The sequence below is a fragment of the Protopterus annectens genome, chromosome 2.part1 (genome assembly GCF_019279795.1).
Source record: "Protopterus annectens isolate FY-2018-M chromosome 2.part1, PAN1.0, whole genome shotgun sequence".
Classification (NCBI taxonomy): domain Eukaryota; kingdom Metazoa; phylum Chordata; order Ceratodontiformes; family Protopteridae; genus Protopterus; species Protopterus annectens.
In genome coordinates, this window is record NC_056729.1 from 1,955,037,247 (window position 1) to 1,955,044,768 (window position 7,522).

The 7,522-nt window shown below is 36.7% G+C and overlaps 1 protein-coding gene across 4 annotated transcripts in view; it reads right to left on the bottom strand.

Annotated features, from left to right (window-relative positions):
- The window catches only part of ZNF451 (zinc finger protein 451), a 1,506,235-nt gene extending 1,505,811 nt beyond the window's left edge, over nt 1–424 (bottom strand). For 2 of the 4 annotated variants that reach the window (XM_044063345.1, XM_044063343.1), the window contains exon 1: nt 194–424. The gene's annotated coding sequence lies outside the window, so the exon portion shown is untranslated. The remainder of the gene's footprint in view (nt 1–193) is intronic. The other 2 variants (XM_044063344.1, XM_044063346.1) reach the window with 2 other exon arrangements.
- Nucleotides 425–7,522: the final 7,098 nt, after the last annotated feature.

A 7,522-nucleotide genomic window follows, 5' to 3' on the forward strand; every position in this document is an offset into this window, starting at 1 on the left:
GTGCAAAAGCATGCAAGTATTATACAAGTCCAACTCCTACTTTTAAATACAACACATCATCATGCCGGAGTAACAAGCAATTCAAAACGGCTTAAACCGGAGTACTTCAAAACATACAGACTAAAAGGAGGCACAGGCAGGCCCCCTAGGAATGCACAACAAAAATCAGCTATCTTAGCTGTAACATACATACATGTGGAGTTATCTGCTGTTGCAAGCCATGGGGACAACTTCACACGGAGCAAAAAGTGCAAATGAGATTTCAACAAGTCACAACCATGTCCAATAGCTCCCAAAGGCTACGCTAAACGTATCGTAACCGCTTAACTGTTCCAAAGATGCTTCATTCCGCTTTCCCGCGTGATTTAAAACAATTTCTTGAAAGATGCAGTCGGTCGCACAAAGCATCACACAAAGTCGGAGCGAGAGAGCGGTGCACGTCCTGTCACGTGGCCTTCAAAATATGCGGCGCGTGGTTGTTTGCCCTCACCTCTGTTGTGTGCAGTTTGCTGAGGTTTAACCTCGTTTCTCCAAACTGAGAAGGTTTTCGCCGCATATTTGTTTGGTCTGTTTTTTTCATATGTTTTTCTGGCAAGGTACAGAGGACTGTCAGAAGTCACTAAATAACGACCTGCATTTTAGTTTCAGTCAGACTTCATATCGTACAGGAAAAAACTAGGCATACGTCCCCCTCAAGCTCTTAGTACAAGAAATCGGGACAAAGCCCAACAAACGAAAAAACGGGGGAGCAAAGGCCCAAAATAGGGACATATTTAAATATTCATCTTATAAAAAACAGTAAGTTGCAAGCGTTACAGGATCTGTGTTAACTTACATTTTCTGAAAGATTTGAAGTTTGAAACACAAATGTATGTAATTATTTAGTGGCTTCAATCCTCGGATCATCCCAGTGATTTGCCAGAAAGCCACACATTTTATAAGGAACAGACCGAAAACATGAGCCAAATCTAGACATTCTGCAAAAATCTGGATAGTCCAGCTTTGCACCCCCATTATTTAAGGCGTTGGCCAGATTTCTTGTGTTAGGAAGTTGAGAGGTATGAACAGTACATAAACTGCAGAGTAAGAATTAAAGTTTACAAGCTGTTTGAAGGCATACTTCTTAGCTATGAATTATATTCGGCCATACTTTTGCTTTGCCTCTTACAATTTGGGATTTTTTAAGTGATATCCTACAGGCAACATATTACAATACAGGGCAAAAGGTGGTAAATTACACTTATTGACAATGTTGATTTATTTTACTTCAGCAAATTTATATCAATTCAAATCCTCTTATTTTTGTCAATGTCTGAAGTTAACAGTAATAATATTTCTAAAAGGTCCCCCTGATTGATTGTGATTATTTCTGGATTTGTCATTGATTATGGCTGTATTTGTCTTGATTCAGTTGAGAGGTATGCCCTGATTTCTGAGTTATGTTTTTGAGAGTTCATATCACAGGGTAACCATATCAGCTATTAACCAGCTTAATCCCTTTTTTATTGGAACCGATTTCCGTAACAGTAATGCTCCTTGGTAAACTCAACTTCTGACCAAATGTGTAGCCAGGCATACTTTTTGTATCCAACTGAGTACATTTTTTCCTGAATATCTATCAAGAACCTTGCAGCTTTTGGAAGCCAGACTATTTCTATAACTGTCAAAAACTAAAATGTATACATACCTATGTTAATTAGGACAGCATTTGTCATAGTCGTAGAGGACAATACCTGGAAATTATGCCTACATTTATCAAGCACATGGTGATGGGAGTGGCAACATCTAGTAAAATGTGTTCATTTTTATATGCAAATCAGATTGAGGGGCCACCAGTAAATGATTATCAGAACACAATGCAACGATGTGGCTATTCTTCTGCCTCTGGGAGGCACTTGTAGTCAGTGAGCTTATTTACTTAAAAAAAATAAATCTTTTCAGATACAAGCTTGAACTAATTGGTTGTGACATGCTTTCAGAGAGCTAAATAAAGGATTTCAGGCAAACTGAAAAAAAGAATGTAATTACACTCAAATTTAGCTTGTGCATGATGCAAAAGTAACAAAATAAATACAATGAAATGAGTGATGCTGATTTCTTAAAATGGGTTTATTTTGTAATTATCAAGAGCATTAGACCTTGCGCATAATCATAGGTTCATAGGTAGGTACTAAGCTACTGGCCCTAGGGCCTATATAAGCCTAGCCGAAAAGGTACCCTGGCTTTCGCCACCCAAGACAATTATTTTCCTGTGCCCCTGTCAAGCAAAGCCACAGAAGTGATTCCTGGTGTGAATTTCCTATCTTCCATCCAATCATCAAGATTTTTCTTGAAGAGTGCTAATGAGGAGCTTTCATATCATGAATAGGATATATACATTTTTGCCAGAGGCTTCCTAATGTTAATGTATTATTTGGTCAACAGGTGTGGAAACTAGTTTTCATAATAATGCAATTTGGAAGTTTTTAGGGGGATGCCAGTCTTGCAAATATTACGTGCATTGAAGCCTCAGCATAATAGGTATGGCTACTTGTAGTGACCAAGGAGGCACTCTACAGGTAACATAGTTACTAATTATGTTGTTTGAAAATCAGTTGCACTTGAAATAAGAGACATGACAGGCACCTTTAGATTTAGGATTGGGTTAGGTTAGGGTTAAGGTTAGAAACAGAGTTTTAAGATTAGAGAGAGAGTTTTAAGGTAGCATTTATAATTTTAGGGTGATTGGTGCCTTAGGGTTAGGGTCCTACATAGTGCAAACCTATACTACAACAGGAACTTAGTTACTTACCTTGGATTTCCTAGGGGGAGAACAATACTGAACCATACCACCTTTTTATTTCACATTAATTCCAATTTGTATGGGTATCTTGCTTGTCCATTCAGAAAGGCAAGTGATACAAATGAATTATGCCCAGTAACACAAATTGCCAATGCCCACTTGACAGTCATAATTATGGTAATGGTAAATACCTCCCCATTATGTGGTTAACTCGCAATCTGGTTCAGGATTATGTGTAACTATTGAAATACGCTAATAATGTGGTTAAATAAATTAATTCACACTTGTAAGAAGAATATTTGTAAATAAAAGAATGACTGTATTGTGTATTTTCACTATACTAATTATAATTGCAATAAACATTTTGTAATAAAAGCAGGACTTGAATGGGGTGGCAGCCTCTTTACAAGAGGTTGATTTACATCTCTACAAGAAAGTGTTTGCATTTGCATGTAGGGAAGGCACAGCTCCCTTAAATGCTCTGCCTGTCTTTTATTATAAAATAAAATAAACAAATTCATAGTATAAAAACTGCCAAAAGTAACTCAAGTTCTGGCCCAAGTTATTCATTCTTTTAGAAAAGTCTAAAATAAAATAATTATTTAGTAGTATATTTAATTTATTTTGCAAATCTTTAGCTTACAGTTATATCAGTATTTGTGTTTTATCTCGTTTTAATATTTCCTACTTTTGTGACTATTATTTTCCTTCTTTGTTTTTCTGTGGAGTATTTTTTTTAGTATTTCTATTTTATTATTGTACTGTTAAGTTATTTAATTTGTAACAACAGCAAAACAACTAGTAAGTCAGCCACAAGCCTCAATACACGTCCCAAGATGCGTTTAATATCAAAATAAAGTTAAAAACATCCACAGTTTAGCACTTTCATCTTTACTAAAGAGACATCACCAGAACTGTAAATTCAACACACACAAGGCCATTTAAAAACATGCAACAAGGTAGACACCTCTTGGAATAAACCAACTTTTGCAGACATCAGCATAAAGCAGAAAACCAAAATAAATGCCAGAAAAGTGAAATAAATGCACATTTTACACCTGAACCAACAAATAAAATAAAAAGTTAACCAAAGTACATCATAAGCTAGTGTCTCTCCTTTTTAATTCACTGCTAATAGAAATCTTGTCATTCAAACACTGGGCAACACTTTGGCAGCTAAAACTGGCTGCTATCACCTTTCCTAGTTTGAATGACAATATTTCTATTAGCAGTGAATTAAAAAGGAGAGCCAGTAGATTATGATGTACTTTGGTTAACATTTTATTTTACTTGTTGGTTCAGGTGTAAAATGTGCATTTATTTCACTTTTATGGTATTTATTATATTATTATATATTTATTTTGATTTTTTTGCTTTGCACTGAGATTTGCAGAATTTGGTTGATTCCAAGAGGTATCTCTACCTTGTTGCATGTTCTTATATGGCCTTATGTGTGTTGCATTCACAATTTTGATGATGTCTCTGTAGTAAAGACAAAAGTGCTAAACTGCTGATGTTTTTAACTTTATTTTTGACATTAAACACATCGTGCGACATGTATTGAGGCCCGTGGCTGACGTACTGGTTGTTTTGCTGTTCTTAGTCTTTGTTTCTTCCAGTACCAGAATTCCACTCTTGCTTCTTTGTTTCTATTTGATTTGTAGATAATTTATGATTTGCTTGTTTTTCTTTGCTGAATTCAGTAAAAGCATTTAGGGGAAAATAAAGTGACAAGAAGATATAGCAGAACTCCCCACTTTCAATATTTTGTCCTTGAGCAACACCATCATCTCACCCGTAACCCATACTAAGTTATTGGGAGTAATTATCAATACCAACTTAAGATTCGATATTCACATTTCACAAACAATAAAAAAGTGCATAAAAAGCTGGGCACTCTACACAGAAACAAACAATATCTCACTAAAAATACAAAAGCAACTATTGCCCAAACGCATCTCATTTCAACTCTTCACTATGCCTCACCAATTCTCACCAACCTAAAGAAACCAGACAGCTAAACTAGAATCATGTTATAACAAAATTGCCAAGTTTGCCACAGACTCTCCATTTAGGTTATACCACTCCATAGCACCGAAGAAACTTAATTGGTTAGAACTTCCCCATCTTCTACTCTATAACCAACTCGTCACAGCCCATAAAATTCTAAACCACCCAGAGAAGACTCCTGCCCTCCAAAATCTCCTACTCCAGTAACCACAGTGTATGCTCAACAAATAAAACTCTACTGATAGTGGTTAAAGTCAACAATGTTGCAGGTGACTCCCTCTAATCAAACTATATAGCCAAAAACTTGAATAAACTCCATTCTGATATAACTACTGCTACTAAACTAAGTGATTGGATGGGAAATAGGAAATTCACCCCGGGGATCACCTCTGTGGCTCTGCTCGACAGCGGCACAGGAAAATAATTTTCTTGGGTGGCAAAAGCCAGGGTACCTTTTTGGCTGGACTTGTATAGGCCCCAGGGCTGATAGCCTAGTACCTACCTATGAACTTTAAAATGGCACTTAAAATACACCTATTTAAATGTTGGCTTTGCTCATGCAATACCCCTGGATAAACAGTAACTTTTACGTAAAACCCACAAAAAATATTTTACTGATCTGCTTCCTCTGTTACCAGATCTAAAAGTAAATTCCCTCAACTCACAAATTATGCATGTGCCTCACCCATCTAGTGAACTGAAACTCTTATATATGTTCTCTGATTGCAATTACTGTACATAATGATGTGTACTGTATTCATATGCTGCATATACTTGAGATCTTTTACTTTAGTAATGCTCTTTAACTGCATGCTTTTGCTGCTTTTCTTATATGTTTACACATTAAACTTGCTATGTAATTGTGTGCATATCGGTATTGTTTTCATATATGTAATTTTTTTTTTATATTTTCCTTATATATGTAAATGTTTTTCACATTTCCATTACGTGGAGCTTTTCTCCCCAGGCCTCTGCTGAAAAAGGACTTGTGTTCAGTTGGAATTTCCTGGTAAATAAATGTAAAATAAAATAAAAAAAAATAATAATAGCTACTTTTCTTTATTTTCCAGAAAGAAAACGAAAGAACAAATTTGCTATTGCAGGAGGTGGAAGCTGCCACCTACTTAACACCCTGCTGTTATTAAGTTTTTAAAAACTGATCAGTGAAATTTCAATCATACAATAAAGACAAGTTGAAGAGAGTAAAAATGCTACAGCTGGATATAAAGCAGCTACGAATGGTATTTTAAATGCATACATTTATACATTTGGTTGGGGTAGGAAATGCAAATGTTGCCAATGATACTGTAGTTAGCGAGGAGGTGTTTATTCATTACACGGGTTGCATGTACTCACATGTACAGTAACACGGCCCTGATAGTTTTTGCTGGTAGAGCATATGTGTTTATTAGATACTTAACATTAGAATGATGCTTTGCAAAGGGAGGGAATGAATCAGAGACACAAGTAGCTTTACTATGAAACAGGATGAATAACAGAGTACCCATAGTTTGCAAATGAGTGATATGATAATAAAGAAAATTCACAATCTTGAAATTTGCCTTCAGAGTTTTGTGTTTTGTAGTCTTGCAAGTCTACTTTGGAGTACTGTGTTTTGTACTACAATTCTATTTTAAATTGTGTTCTGGACTCCTGTCATTCTGCTTGGAGTGTTATGTTTTGTGATTTTTGCAACTCCGATATCTACAGTTAGCATAAAGAGCTGTGGCGTTCATATATTCTGACTGCGAAGATCTCTTGGTGTGCATGAGTTTCTTCTGTCATCTAATATGAAAGGAACTGCAGCAGCCTTAAGTGAATAGCAAATGTTGATGGCCACTCTTAGAACCAATGTCTGTGATTTCATGCCATCATCCTCTGTGATACAAATGTGTCTGTTGGTAGCTCACATACCATCACTTCCATGGCCAAGGCATTTTCAGTTACTGAAGTGTGCACAGCAATGCTATATGAGAGTTAGTAGACATGTGCCACCCACACATGGATTTAAGAAGGATGTGTAGATTGTCTGTCCTAGTAGAAACAAATGTTTGTGTAACATTAGCCATCCTTGCTATGGGGAACTTTCAGTTCCCAGCATGAGACATCTTAAGGACTTTCACAGGCATCAGCCTTACAGGCCATACTCCAGTCCTTGTTAGGTTGCAGAATGTGGCGGAATATATATTGGTTTCCACAGAAGCAAAGAAGAAAAACACCACTATGCAGACATTTTAGGACATAACCTGTTTCTCTGAGTTCCAGGAGGCCACTGATTGCACCTGTATAGCTGTCAAGAATCCACATATTCCACATGGCATTCAGTATATCAATACAGAGTTTCCATACCATCAACTACCACATAATGCACAATTCCCAGATTATATACAGTGTGTTTGTCTGTCAGCCAGGCAGTGCCCATGATTCTCATGTCTGACATATGTATGATCTTTGCTCGCATTTCATGTGGAATGACTTCCCACAGGGTCATCTTGTTGGTAGGTGGATACACTGCAATTGCATACATTAAGATATGTTCTTCCAACTGGTGTAGACAGTAGGCCACTTGTTGTTACAGGTGATGCAGGATATGCCTTGGAACTATGGATGATGCCCTCTGTCCAAAGCCCACTTAACCACGGCTAAAGCGGTATATAGCACTGCACATTTGCAGACAAAGAACTCTGTTGAACATGTGCTTGAATTCCTGAAGACATGTTTCTGCTGGCT